This window comes from Oreochromis aureus, linkage group 14 (assembly GCF_013358895.1).
Source record: "Oreochromis aureus strain Israel breed Guangdong linkage group 14, ZZ_aureus, whole genome shotgun sequence".
Taxonomy (NCBI): Eukaryota; Metazoa; Chordata; class Actinopteri; order Cichliformes; family Cichlidae; genus Oreochromis; species Oreochromis aureus.
In genome coordinates, this window is record NC_052955.1 from 2818402 (window position 1) to 2832901 (window position 14500).

At 41.4% G+C, this 14500-nt stretch overlaps 1 protein-coding gene across 2 annotated transcripts in view; it reads left to right on the forward strand.

Moving 5' to 3' along the window:
- The window catches only part of si:ch211-137a8.4 (neurofilament heavy polypeptide), a 40741-nt gene that overhangs the window by 10402 nt on the left and 15839 nt on the right, over positions 1 to 14500 (forward strand). Inside the window, exon 1 of one of the 2 annotated variants that reach the window (XM_031743614.2) lies at positions 8123 to 8326. The exons of the other annotated variant lie outside the window; for it this stretch is intronic. The gene's annotated coding sequence lies outside the window, so the exon portion shown is untranslated. Of the gene's footprint in view, positions 1 to 8122; positions 8327 to 14500 lie in introns of those variants that run through there. 2 annotated transcript variants of the gene reach the window in all.

Consider the following 14500-nt stretch of genomic DNA (forward strand, 5'->3'; position numbering starts at 1 on the left):
AAAACCTTTATTCTTCTCAGACTGTCAACAAATATCTGACCAGATAGAGGAAAATTCCTTCTTCCCAACTAATGAATGATATGTTTTATTAGGACGAGCAGACAGCAGCTTCAGATCCAGGTATCCGTTTTAATGAAGTCAGGAAATAATGCCCGACTTATTAAAAGTCACTGTCAGAGGGAAGTTTGATCTGTTGGTTCACTGTTGGATATTTGAAGTATCATCAACACAAATAAGGTGCAGATGATCCACTTTAATGAGAAATAAGCCCACTAAAAGCAAATGGAATATAAATGCTTTGATCTGACATTTGAATGTGATATCAGTCCAATCCTGACTTAAAAAGTTGGTTCAATTGACATTATTTGACTTCGTCACCTTGGATCAGCTCCAAAACGTGTCTGTGAGGAGCAGTAAAGGGAGGTAAACTCCGAGTCAGAGGAGGAAAGTCAATAACAGCAGTTTCCTAATGACTCGCAAACTGAGTTGACATCAAACTATCACAAATAAATTAGTTGAATAACATTAAAATATTTTTTTCCAATCATTCCTAGTCTCTGCTTCACAGTCAGGGTTACAGCTTTTTAATTTGACACCATTATTACAGAACCCAGCATGAGCAGATACCAGAAGCAAAGGTATCAGTATTGGACCTGGAAAAAAAATTGGATTGGTGCATCCCTAACTCGGACACCAAACATCCTTTCTGAAAGAAACTTGGCCTATTTATAGGAGGGCTGAATCTGAACCAGACACAGGAACATTGTTAATTAGACTGTGTCAGAGTGTGGGGTGATGCAGGCAAAGAGGAAGGCATCAAATCTGAATTTTGCATATGTGAGTACTGGTGTGATATGGTCAGAAAAGGTTTCACCTTTGTTGTGTCAGAGTTTAAAATGTTGACAAATGATTAACAGCAAAGACGGAAAACACCGGGTCCAAATTTCAAGATGATCCATGCAGAGTGTTTGAGTCGGCCTTTTAGGTTATTGAAGACATTTCAGCTCTCGTGTAAAGGACTTCATCAGCTTCTAAAGCTGAAGATGCTGTTCGGATGAAACTTTTGCAGAGGACATAAGAAGTCTCCCAGTTTGTCTTGAGTCAAGCATATTAGCCCATCATGACCTGCATGAACCTACATAGATATGTCTACAAGGAGAACCTCACACAGCTCTAACAGATCAATACAAACAATGAGCCAACAGCTCCGATGTTTGTTTTTCTCCCAGATTGTGTGTTCATACTCTCCGGGTGTGGTGCAGATAAAATAAAACTCTTGATTTCAGCTTGTAAGAGAACCAGGAAGTAAAAACAGACCTTAAACTCTGACTTCACTGTGCATGGACAGTTTGGCCTCTGAGACTTCCTCCACTTGGCTAAATTAATGAATAACTTTCTCAAACAGAAACCTTCACTGTAGTTCTTCGGTTAAAATGTAAACCGTGCTGTTAATCAAGCTGCAAGTGAAACAGCAGAGTCCAAAGTTACAGCGGTGCCCCGGGGATATAAATTAATCTTAAATACTGTCCTTACTCCTTGCTTGGCATCAGCCCAAATTAGTCTGGATTAGGACTGCTGTCTCCATCCATCTTAAGATAGTGAGACAGAGACTTCCTCCTTTTAGGTTTTACTGGCTGTCAGAAGATTTCAGTGAGTTCAGACTCTAATATCTGTGCCATCTCCCAAAACTGCATTTTTCTTTTAGTGGGTGCACAACAGTAAAAGTAATTATTAAGTTAGCTTTACTGGTATTCAGTTATTCAATTCCATATTTTTATTCATGGACTCTACCAGAGCAGCTTTGCATTATTCACTGTTCAAAATAATCCTTGTGTGTCTTGTACTCGGTCTAAGTGCAACCACTCAATTCATCTTCTGCCTGAAAGAAGTTGTTCTAGTCCCTCCCCCTTTTGGGATAACTTTCTTCTGATTGGCGGTTCCATTTGTGCCTGAGATGACCATATTAGGGATATCCCCTCTCTATTCAATTCAATTTTATTTATATAGCGCCAAATCACAACAAAAGTCGCCTCAAGGCGCTTTATAGATACAGAGAAAAACCCAACAATCATATGACCCCCTATGAGCAAGCACTTTGGTGACAGTGGGAAGGAAAAACTCCCTTTTAACAGGAAGAAACCTCCGGCAGAACCAGGCTCAGGGAGGGGCGGGGCCATCTGCTGCGACCGGTTGGGGTGAGAGAAGGAAGACAGGATAAAGACATGCTGTGGAAGAGAGACAGAGGTTAATAACAAATATGATTCAATTCATTCAATTCTATGACATCATATGGAACCAAAAGTAAAAAAAAACAGTTATAAATTGAGTATTTAGAGCAGCCTGAGCTTTTCGCTCACTGGGATTGTTTTCATGTTAACCTTTATGTTTAATATGAGAGTTGACAAGTGGAACAAGATGCATATCTCCATAAAAGGCTGATAAAACCAAGCTTCTACTTGGCCTCCACCAACTTGGCTGAATGCTCTGTTTGTGCACTGTGCAGTAACAGTAACTTTGACTAGTTTTGACAATTTTAAATGGAGGCACAAGGCTTTTATATCTACATACCCACCAGTCCAGACAATAGTGTGGTTGAGCTGATGTATCAGTGTGTCCTGACAGCTAATATACAACAAAAAGTCATTATGTCCGCTTTTCTTCATCGAGTTCTTCGCCTTTCTCAACAGACCTCCAACTGGAACTGATTTAAACACAGAATGACTTCAAGTTGCAGCTTTTCAACCTCTAGTGTCGAATCACTGCAAAAAATAAACGCAGCACGACACAGATTTCTGCGCCATGGGTCTGAGTCTGGACACTGGTGACATTAGTCTGACTCCACTGTGGACTTTTCTGCTGCTACCAGGGTCACAGCTGCCACAGAGGACTTCACGTTCGTGTCCTCTGAAAGTTTCTGGCAAAGCAAAAATGATCCATCGAGGTTTTTGAAGATGGTGAAACATGATTATACAAAAGGCATATTAGCGTTGTCTGCTAGGATAATGTGCCTGTCTTTGAAGACGAGCCCCTTCTCACCAACTTTTAACCAACCTGCAGGCCCGAAAAATGAAGCCAACACTGAAGTGCAGTTTCTCTAATGACCACTAGAGGCTGCCTCCAAATCTTCAAAACGCTACCCTTCGGCCTTCTAGTAGCCTTAACACAGCTGAAGTGCAAAAGTTCAAAATAATCCTTATTTATCATCACATTAAAGGCTTTAATGGACCTTCATGAACTGCTGTGAGAGTTTGTTGGAATGAACCTGCTGCACAAATTTTCAAGAAAGCTGAGCAAGGGTCACATGTCAGATGATTTTTGGAAACATTTCGGAGCAAATGTGTTTGTTAGACTTGATTTTGATTAAACCAGCAGAAACTGCTGGTTCTGCTGCAAATCCATTTAAACAAGTTTTTATGTCGATACCTAAGATGTGTGAGGGAAGTCCTTCACAGGCAAACCTGTGTGAGGATGCTGTGTGTGGTCTCTGCTGATCCTGCTGATGGATTTAACAGGCTTAAAGCACGTGCCGTGTCATTTGAAACTTTATGGCTCAGCGAAATCGTCCTCTCTCTTGACCCTCTGCACTCTGTGGTCAGAGGTCAGAGATGAAGGTTAGTGGCAGAGCCAGACACCTGCCTGGAGTTGAATTGTTTTACCTTCGGCAGACAGGGTGGAGGTGACGGTGGCGGGTCCCGTGGCCCCACCGTGCATCAGGGAAGCTTTTACATCAGAGAGCATGTTTCATGATTTAAATTTTATTTTAAGGTCTGCGCTCAGTGGCTGTAAGGCTGGTGGTGGGGTATAAGAATAAGTCACAGATTATTCCATTTCTGTCCTTTCTACTTCAGGTTCACCGGAGGCTTTAAAAAAGATAGTGGCCTGGGTTAAAACAAACCCCGTGTCACAAACCTAATCGTCCATCTTCAAAATGTTTTCACCTGTATATGTGTGTAACCACACGTAAACAGGTGACATGCAAAACAGCACTAGCGTAGCTTTTTAAGAGCCAGTCTTCTTCATAGACGTGGCCTTTTCAGTTCAGTTTTATTTACATAGCACCAAATCACAACAGCAGTCACCTCACGGGGCTTTACACTGTAAGGTAAAGAACCTGCAATAATGCAGAGAAAACCCCAACAATAAAAAAGGGGCTTCCATTGAGCAAGGCGACAGCGGGACAGAAAAACTCCCTTTTAACGGGATACACCTCTGACTGAACCAGGCTCAGGGAGTCGTCTGCTGCGGGACAAAGGACAGAATGACCTTAGGACCATATTTATGTCCGTGGGAATAAAGAGCTGATAAACACACAAACATATTCTCTCATATCTTAATTTTCTTTGGTAAAACGTCGGCTCTGCTGTGCAAAACTGGCCCTGCCTTCTTGGATTTGATTATTTCTTACTGAGAGGTGTTGCTATCAAATCCAACAACCTTGAGTTTCAGGGCAAACTGTTTAACATGTCAGCATTCGGGGGATATTTACCCTCTTTGGTGGGCTCTTTTAAACTGAAGGATGAATCAGGCGGACAGCGGTGTCTTGTTTTTCTCTGATCTTGTAGTGGTTGAATGGGTTGCTGTGTTGTTATTGCATTACTGCAGATGTCACGGCCCTGTGGAGACTTAACACTGTACGTGTGATCTGTTTTTAATCCACAGTAGTAATGTGTTTTCCCCCTCTCTCTCTCTCTTTTTATCTGCCTTGTAGCTACTCTCCTTTTTGCAGCTCTTTGGCAGATTGAGCTGAATTGAAGGGTTTTTTTATTCAGCGTTGTGCCCTCATTACCATGCAGACCTATATTTTCAAAATACAATTCCCTAATTATCCGTGCTGTCGTAGTTCTGCATCAGGAGCAGGAGGGGTGCTCTGAAAAGGCTTTCATGTGCAGCGCAGTGAGGGTCCGTTTATTCTCAACTCCTTCATCAAAAAAGGAAGAAAGATGTGTGTGTGCTGGTTCAGATGAGAGCGTTTGTTCCTGGTTATTCAGGGAAAGAAAGAGGAGGAAGTCTTGCATTTTTGGGAGGATTGTTGAAGAACTGCAGCTGTTTTTTTTAAAAGGACCACCTATGAAAGTACAAATGAACAAAGGCCCAGCCAGCGGTGCATTACAGTGGACGAATGGATGGCACTAATAAGTGATATTTAGGTTCAAATGGTTAACTCATTGGCCAAGCTGCTTCTTCTAAAGCTGCTCCTGTAAATGCAACACCCTGAGAACTTTCTCATTTTCCTGACACGGGTGGATGCAAGGCTAGAAGATGAGCAGCCAACTATCCTGCATGGTGGTGTGACCCTTTAAAGTTTACCCAGAATGCACTTTTTGAGCTGAAAACAGATCGAATTGGGTGACGATGCTCCTTTGCATCATAGACATTAGGGGCCAGATTTACTAAACGGGGCAAAATATCACAAAAAGCCCAAATAGGTGTGATTTTATGGGGGATTTATAGAAATTGTGCTGTTGTCTAAATCCAGGTACAGTTGGTTCACTTCAATATCAACAAATAAGTATTTAAATCAGTCTGCACACTGGATTTAAATATTCTTCCCCTGATATTTCGCAGCTTGAGAAAGGAAGTCCCAGAAACACACATCCAACAGGGTCAGCTGCAGAAATCTCTGTATTCCCAGCTCTTACAGTCTTGTAGCTGCACTGTCTTCGTAAATACAAACTACTGCTTTTTGTCCTGGCACAGTGCGTTAGGAAATCCTAAACATTGTTCCTGTTGAAACTGCGTTGTATCCTGTTGTATAGCACTAAATTTTGAAAGACCAAAACCAACAATGTGCTCCTGTATTATTCACAGGAGAAAGCCCTGCAGGTTTTTCTGTTGCTTTTCATTCTTGCTGTTGAATTTACAGACAGGGCATCACCACACATATCCTTACAGTCAAATATTCAAAAACAAAGGGGAGATAAAGACATAAATGGAGGCAACTCTCAGACAGCAGCAGCGAGACAGAGATGTGTGGTCCCATGGGCTGAATCCAGTTTAAATTGGCTGCTTTCCTAGCTCAGGATTAGACCTGGGCTTAATACCTTTACACTAAAAGGCCTTTCCGTTCTCTCCGAGGGCAATCTGCTGCAGGAACACACTCGCCTTTTAATCCACAACAACAACAACAACAAGTGTGTGGCTGAAGCTGGCGGAGGCGAATCGCACCACGACGAGCTCACTTGTCCTTGTTCCATCTCAGCATCTCAAAGTCCCGTTAAAGTCTAGTTTAAAAAATAAGAGAAATCTGGGAAATTATTAGACAGAGTAAATCGGTTCTTATGCAAACGAGGAAGCGGTTTCTGTTTCTGGCAGCCATGTTTGTTTTGGTCAAGGAAGGTGCAGCTTATGGGGAGCTTTCAAGTTCTTTAACAACAACCGGATACAGGAGACTGGTGCCAATTAGATAACTTCATTGACACAGATTGAATCAAGAACTGGTCTAAGAGCAGATTATTTATTCTTCTATGGTTCCTTAATGTGAAGGTGCTGTTTTCCTCGCTGGTAACCGGAATATCTTTGGATTTTGGTTGGATAAAATGGAGAATCTGAAGACTCCAGTTTTATTCGATTTTATGGTTGTGTCATGCAAAAACACCATCATGTCCAACTGTAAACCCCCCCAAGACACAATCAAGAACAAACTGCAGCCATGCTATGAATATTACAGAGTATTCACACAACCTGCATGTTTTTAAATCTGATGATTTTATGGGTAAGAGGAAGGATTCCTGTTACAGACCATTATCTTATTAAGAACTTGCCATAACGTCATGTTCATGACTGAAGTTTTACTTGATCCAAGTATGTTTGTTATGTTGTTAAAAAATATTTCAACAAGTTCTCTTAAAACAAGTCAATAACTTTATCCTAATTATGTTTCATTTTAAATTATTACCATACTGTAGCAGAGCAGTAATGTTGCTGCGATTCACGCTCAGCTCCCAGGCGACCTGTGAATCCTCCAAAAAAATAAAGACTTGCTGTTTTATGTGCTTTAAATGTTCATATTCATACACTCGTGGGCAGCAGCCTACAGCTAATTGCATTATTGACTAGTGACGTGAACTAGCCTTTGAAACATTTCAGAAGCAAGCGAGCTATGCTGAGCTTAAGTCCGAGTACCGGAGGAAGCTGTGCAGTAAAGCTGCAGCAGTGCAAACTGGAATATGACTGAATGTATATTTACACTTTTCTGTTTGGTCCTAATTGGCTGTTAAGCCTGTTTGATATGAATTGGAAAATGTGTTTGTCTCTTTCTCGTCCGTTTATCGCAGAGAATATTGAATCTGCATTTCACGTTGATCTTGATCTCCACGTTGCCATCTTCAGTCTCTCGTCTGAATCGCAGCAACTGAGCTGTTTTTTTGCTGTTATAATTTTAGCGTTTGTGATGTCTCTGAAGCGGGCAGCACTCAGTTATTTTGCAGGTGAGCAAAATGATGTCAAGTCCTGCTATTATGTGAGTGTGCTCAGCGCCTGAGGCCCGGGTTAGCAAAGAAAGCCGATGCTCATGTTTGGGGTGCCGTCATCTCTGACTGGGTTTTAGATTTCAGCAGAAAACCAGTGTTTGAAATTATTACTGAATAAATTACCAAAATTATTCAGACTAATGATCATAAACAAACTGTTTCAACCTTAACATAAGAGGATAGTTAACAAAAGAAAAACATATTAAATTAACCAGTAATGCTAACCCAACCCAAGCAGACCTTCAGACAGGGTTCACTTTCTGTTCAGACCTCTGAGAAGCCTCCTTACCTGTCCTTAAACCAGGGGTGAGCAATCTCAGTCCACGAGGGCCGGTGTCCCTGCAGGTTTTAGATGTGTCCTCGAACCAACACAGCTGATTTAAATGGCTAAATTAGCTCCTCAACATGTCCTGAAGTTCTCCAGAGGCCTGGTAACGAACTAATCATGTGATTCAGGTGTGTTGACCCAAGGTGAGATCTAAAACCTGCAGGGACACCGGCCCTCGTGGACTGAGATTGCCCACCCCTGCCTTAAACCCTTCCCTCTGTAAAATCAGCTCCTGGCTTTACAATCAATCAAAATCTGCTGCTTTGTGTTTTGCTTTGATCTGATTGGCTCACAGTCTGACAGTATGGTGGCCAGCAGGGACAAACTTTACAACCAGCAAGGAACAAACAAGTAATTAGTCTCAATCAGGTATTCAAGGTGATCAGAGCAGGTTCTGTGTTTCTGATTGAATTTAAATTCTTCTGTCATGTGTTGGGACGCGGCGTGGGATTTTTAGGCTCTGATTAATCCACCGAATGTTCTGATGTTACCTGCCAACACACGAAACGAGGCAAAATGAACTTCTGAGGTAAAGTCCTTGTCCTTGTTCAAATAATCCATTCGGTGCAGGTTTGCAGGTAAAGTAGAGGACACGAGATGTTCCCGACGCTTTAAGGCGTGAACGTGACAGCGCAGAACGGACCTGGAGAGCTATCGTTTCACAGACAGCTGCTGCGCGTTGGGCTGAGAATGAAACTGTGCAGCAGGTGGAGAAACTCCGTCAGCAGTTTGTCCGTCTGAGTGCAGAGCATTTCTCTAAAACCCTCCGAACAGATCTGTGATATTTCACCGAGCGCTGGGCCTCGCACCAGGGAACCATTGATTAGATTTTTATAGTGATTTGTATCCGGGCTTTGCTCTGTAGCTATGAAGGGAGGCTTTTTGGTTTCAGTTTCCCTGGTCCTGTTTTCAGCACTGATAGAATCAGTGAAGAAATATGGCTCAAGTGTTTGGGTGCAACAGTAAGCTGGGTATTTGTGAAGCGTGATACGTTTGCTGCTCTGAAGCCAGAAATGAAATGACCACATGTGTGCCGGAGTCGGTTTAATACACACTGCAGACGGCACACTTTCCTCCGGCCGCTGGTTTAAGTCCAGGTAGCTTCGCTCTACGGTAGCTTTCAGTCGTTGTGTTTTTAAAAAAGAGGAATTCTCTGTTTATAGAGGAAAAACTGAATATTTCCTGTGATTGAATAGTTGATCTCTTTCTATAAAATATTTTCTCCCTTGTTTAACAGCTTGTTTTAAAGTGGACAAAACAAGACTTTAATTCTGTTTAATAGAATAAAAATGAAAAACAGTTTTCAGTTCCTTATCTGCGGTGAAAACACAGAACCGTTTCTTTCTTCCACGCGATCCCAGCATCTTCCTCCAACCCTCAGCACATCCTCCATCACTACATCCATCAGTCTTCTCGGAGGTCTTCCTCTTTCCCTCCTGCCTGGCTGGAGTCCAGTATATCCTCTCTCCCTCCTCCGCACATATCCAAACAATCCCAGCCTCTCCGACTTTGAGCCATCCCTGTGATGGACTCATTTCTGATCCATCGTGGTCATTCCTAATAAAAATCTGGACATCTTCCGCGCTGCCTCCCGTCTTTCCGTCAGTGCCGCCATCTCCAAACCTTCCCTTTCCTTTTCTTGCTGCCAGTCACAAATCACCCGCTCCACCCTGCCTGCATGCTCTTCTTATCTGAATTAAAAAAATTCCGTTTTCCATTATTTAATATTTTATTTATAATGAAAACAGAGGAAACTTCTGGTGTTTGATGATGGATGCATAGTTAAAAACGGACACCTTGGTAGTGGAGTGAAAATACAAACCTATACATGCCTGTGATGACACAAGGTTTTTGCATGAGGGACAAATCCACAGCCTTTAATTTTGACTTTACATGTTCCCTCTGTAATCTTTCATCCTCAGGCTGATTATTCAGCAGGAGCCGGAAATTTGTTGTCAAATGAGGTTGAATTGGTTTTGTCTGTACAGCGTTCAGCATATTATAGACAGAGTTTTCTGTTATGTTATCAAGGTTAGTTCCTGATTTTTGCCACTTTTAATGCATCGTGCTGTATAAAGGCTGCTGTCCTGGGAAACATCCCCCCCGGTCATCTCTCTGTCGTCGTCTTCCAGCTGTTTGTCTGAAGGCTGCTCAGTTAAATTGTGAATGCTTCGGCTTCGTCTCGGCCGCTCTGCTCGGCCTCCGTCTCAGAGGTCACAGGTTCAATTCCCTTGGCAGCTACTGTGTCCTGGAGGAAGATTTCGGCTCTTTATCGCTGTAATTCTGTCAGCTCTGTAAAGTGGACCTTTTCCTGCAGGCCTGGTTTCATTTAATGGTTTTTATTACAAAGCGCTGCAGACTGCTGGAGTTCAGGGCTCGATATTTCATAACCTCACATCACCTGTAATGTCACCTTCACTGGTACTTTCACACACTGAAGCTTATCGCTGTTACATGACTCAACCTGTGAATATATGCTTTCAATGATTTCTAAGCACATTTCATATATACTTTGTCATACTTTCACTAATCAAACTATTGTGGAAATAATTCAAAGTAAATGAAAGGGAAGCTTTGCTTTGTTATCTGTTACACTGTTACACGTCTGGTTCCTCACAAAGTTTCAAGAAATCAAACAAAAGTTGAGGCTTCAGACTAGGGCTGCTCGATTATGGCAAAAATGATAATCACGATTATTTTCACTGAAATTGAGATCTCGATTATTTGACGATATTTATTTAACAATAACAATGTATTGAATAATGGCTTTAAAGATTGTCAAAAAATAATATAAAATAGTGTGCAAATACTGATTACAGTGCAAATGTTTGCAATATAAAATAAATGAAAACTGTAAACATCTATGTTTAGTGAACTTCAAAATACTGCACAATATTTGATCCACGTCTGACTCCACGAACCCAAAATGTTTCCACACCACTGAAGTCGTTTTACCTCTTTTCAACCAGCAGCATTCTTTCTTCAGCAGCCATTATCCTCTCCTCTCCAAATAACTTCTGCTTAGCTTTCCGAGCTTCCCTCGGGTCCTCTTAATTGTTGTGACGCGTGTTCGAAACGCAGAAAGGTGCGCTCGATTTGTCACACGGAGCAGCGCGAGAGTAAAGCACGAGGGAGGTGCTAATAATCGGCTCAGTCATTTTTAATGATCGTTGAAAACCCAGATCGTAATCTAGATTAAAATTCGATTAATTGAGCAGCCCTACTTCACACGTTTTTTTTCCCCGACCCTGCAACCTGATATCTTAGATAGTGAATTTTACTAATATGGTCATCTGAGACTGAGAAGCCCCGCCCACCTGTTTTTCAGACGGGGCAGCCAATCAGAGGGCATGTTTTATAAGAAGCCTCTGCTTTTTTTTTTTTATCAGAAAGTTTATTTTTTCTACCCCAACATATCCACTGGACAGTAACGAGTCTGTACCACGTGATTCACGTGATTCTGAAATGTTTTTCAATGAAGTTACTCTGATGTCAAACTGAGTAAGCACAGGTTTTTACTTCTAAGTGTGCGATAACTGTTGAAGAGCCGTGCGTTAACGTCGCGCTGTCAGACTGGGCCTTTGTCACTTTGGACTGAATAGAAGTGTGGCGTTTGTGAGCAGCAGGAATTGGTTGTTCGGGGAAATGTGACCTTCAGCTGTTGGAGATGTTTGTGTTTGTGTGTCAGACATTTGGCTTCACATGCAGCTCAAACCGAATTACAGTAATTTAATTTGCTGTAAAACCAGGAATAAAATTAGGTCAGGGGTAAAATCTACTCAATTACCAAGAGAATTATGTAAATTAGCAGTGTGATGGGGAAAATGGTGGCGCAGATCTCTTATTTTTGTTGTTTTTCTGCTTCCCTTTAACAATAACTAACCTCCCCAAAAGCTTCCAGGTGATTCCTCTGTAAAGCAGGCGACTGCAACAACAACAACAACAACAAAGGAATAAATAAAACAATGCAATATTCATTATTTTATATTAGGGCTGCAGCCTTCAACTATTACAGTAATTCAGTATTATTTATTCTATCAATGAATGAGATTTAAAAGAAAATTCTCTCAGTATGAGCAATAATAAGTATTAAAAAGAGAAACACAATACTTTTAACATTAATTAAATAGTTTAACTGCACATAATAGCTGTTAAAAGCAACTGAACCTTTTGTTTTTACTTAATATTTTTGAAAGAGAACTTTTTCTTGAATGCAAAAATAATGACAAGTGCAGTAAAATGAAATGGCCTTTACTTTGTCTTCTTGGAGCGCTTTCTTACTAATGTAGGAAAGGATTCCAGGCGTTCCGACTGGTTTCCCGGTAGGAGGCTGTTGTACCTCATGAATGGGGTAGATTGCTGTGTGCTTTTATGCGTGTAATATTTTATATTAATCTAAAATTTGCAAGTAATGTTACTAAAGCCTTGAAATGAATCCAGTGCACCCTGTGCCCCCCTTTAGATGCTCCCCTGATTATTGGAGGTATGACAGCGATGGAAAGTGGGACGGCTGCTGGCAGCCTGATTTAAACACGTAACAGTTCATCTACATACATGCACGTATATTCTACTGTAGGTTTACTGTAGAGTTGTAAAACAAACAGTAATGTGTACACAGACTCAGCCTCGACATTAAACTAGTTACAAGGTGACAACCAAGTTGTTTGCATCAAGTTTTTTTTTTTTTTTAAATAGCTGAGTAATTCAAGTCACGCGACGAGTCGTTGGAGCCTTTTTTCTACACTCAGCGCTAGCTTTATGTATAACATTACAACATACTGTAGTTTTATGTTGTATTCAGTGTTTAATCTGCAATAAATGTGAAGGCTACACCGCACCCTCTTTAGATTCCCTCCTGCATGCTGCTGTCTTGTAGAAAAAGAGAGGAAGGACATCTGTATAGTTAGGTTTACAAAAATAAGATCAATTTAAACTAAACCAGCAGTTTATCTGAATAAGGACAAGTTTAGTTTCAAGTTTTACTTCAGGTTTGCCGTCTCTATAAAAGGAAACAGTGCTAAATGTGAAGCGGCTCCACCAGAACGGACAGCTTCATCTCCACTGCTGCTGTGTTATCAACCTTTCTGTTGAGCAAAACTAGGACTGCTTGAATCTTAGGATACATCCTGGTCACACATGTGCCCCTCAATACATGTAACGGTCCATCTGGTTCAAATGTGAGCGAAACGCTGTACGGCCCTGAATCATCAGCGTCGGCTTCCTGCTGTGCTTTCTGCTTCACTAACAACAGTCTCTTTATTTCATTAACCTCAGGCATTTCCTTTAATGTGACAGTAGAAAAATCTACTTGTTAACAATGAAACTCTACTTAAACTTAAATTGGACGTTGAATTTTAATTTTATATAGCGCCAAATTAGAACAACAGTCTTATATTGTAGTGAAAGGTACAGACTTGGTTATGCAGACAAATCAAATCATAATCAGCAATCAAACGACTAAACATTTGGCGACAGTGGGAAGGAAAAAAACTCCTTTTTAACAGGAAGCAACCTTTGGCAGAACCAGGCACAGTGGGCGGAGCCATCTCCTGCAACAGGGTGGGTGTGGATTGAGATACGCCTACTTAGGTGTTGCAGGTTGGAAAATGGCTTGAAAGTTAAAACGGGTTTAGTCTTTGTGGGCAGTATTTTGTGTTGTTGATCATGCTCATACAGATCAGAACAGAATCGGAGTGAATGGTAGCTGCTGCTAACCATATTTTTGTGGGGATACGGTTATTTGAAGTAAAAGTATCCACGAGCGCTTCAGTTCCTCAGATAACCATCAGCGGGTTTAAATGTGGAGCTTGACAGTGAGCGGGAAACCTGCGAAGGGTTAGATGAGGAAGCTGAGTGGTGTATTTGTGTGTGGATGCAGCACTGAGTGTTTTTATGTGTCCATGTTGATATCAGGAAGGTGTGAAGAGGAGGGCTATTATCGCAGTGTCAAGTGGAAAACTGTGATTGGCCATTCTGACGCCTCCCCATTGACCCCCATTATAGCTGCATTAACGGGCGTCCTGCAGGATTAGATTGCCATCACAGAGAGTGAAAACACATGCAGCTGGAAATGCACCCGAGAGACGCCGAAGGCCCTCCCATAATGACAAAGTTATCTGCACCAGCGAGGGTTTACCTCCAGAACTTTAAAACTTTCTAATATGAACAGAGTAAATCTCTGCAGACAGGTGAGAAGGGAGACGATGGTATTCACTGGTACATAAATACTGGTATATAAATATTAGATTTCTGCTTCAGTTGGCGTAGATGATGGATTAAATGTTCACTTTCTGTCAGGTAATCTACAAAATGTACATACTGAACATGGACAGAGCCAATGATTAGTAAAGTCCAACCTCTGACTCCTTAACTGAGCATTTTCACAGCCGCCATGTTTGTTTTGTGGTAATCTAAACCAAAATGTATAAAATGAGGATCATGTTGTTTTAAATAAGACTTGAAACCGCCAGCTGAAACCATAAACCAGGTTTTACATAAACCTTCTTTGGATTATTCATTGATTTGGACTGGTTAGCGTGAGCATCTGACTGCTTTCAGTTCGAGTCACATGGTTTTCTCCTTTCCTGCTCTCAGTCTCACTGCGAGCACACCTCCGTGCACACAGAGTGGAGCAGACAGGAGAAGTGAGATGATTTTAATCACAGTGAAGATGCAAGAAAAGCTGTTAGCATATTAGTGTGAA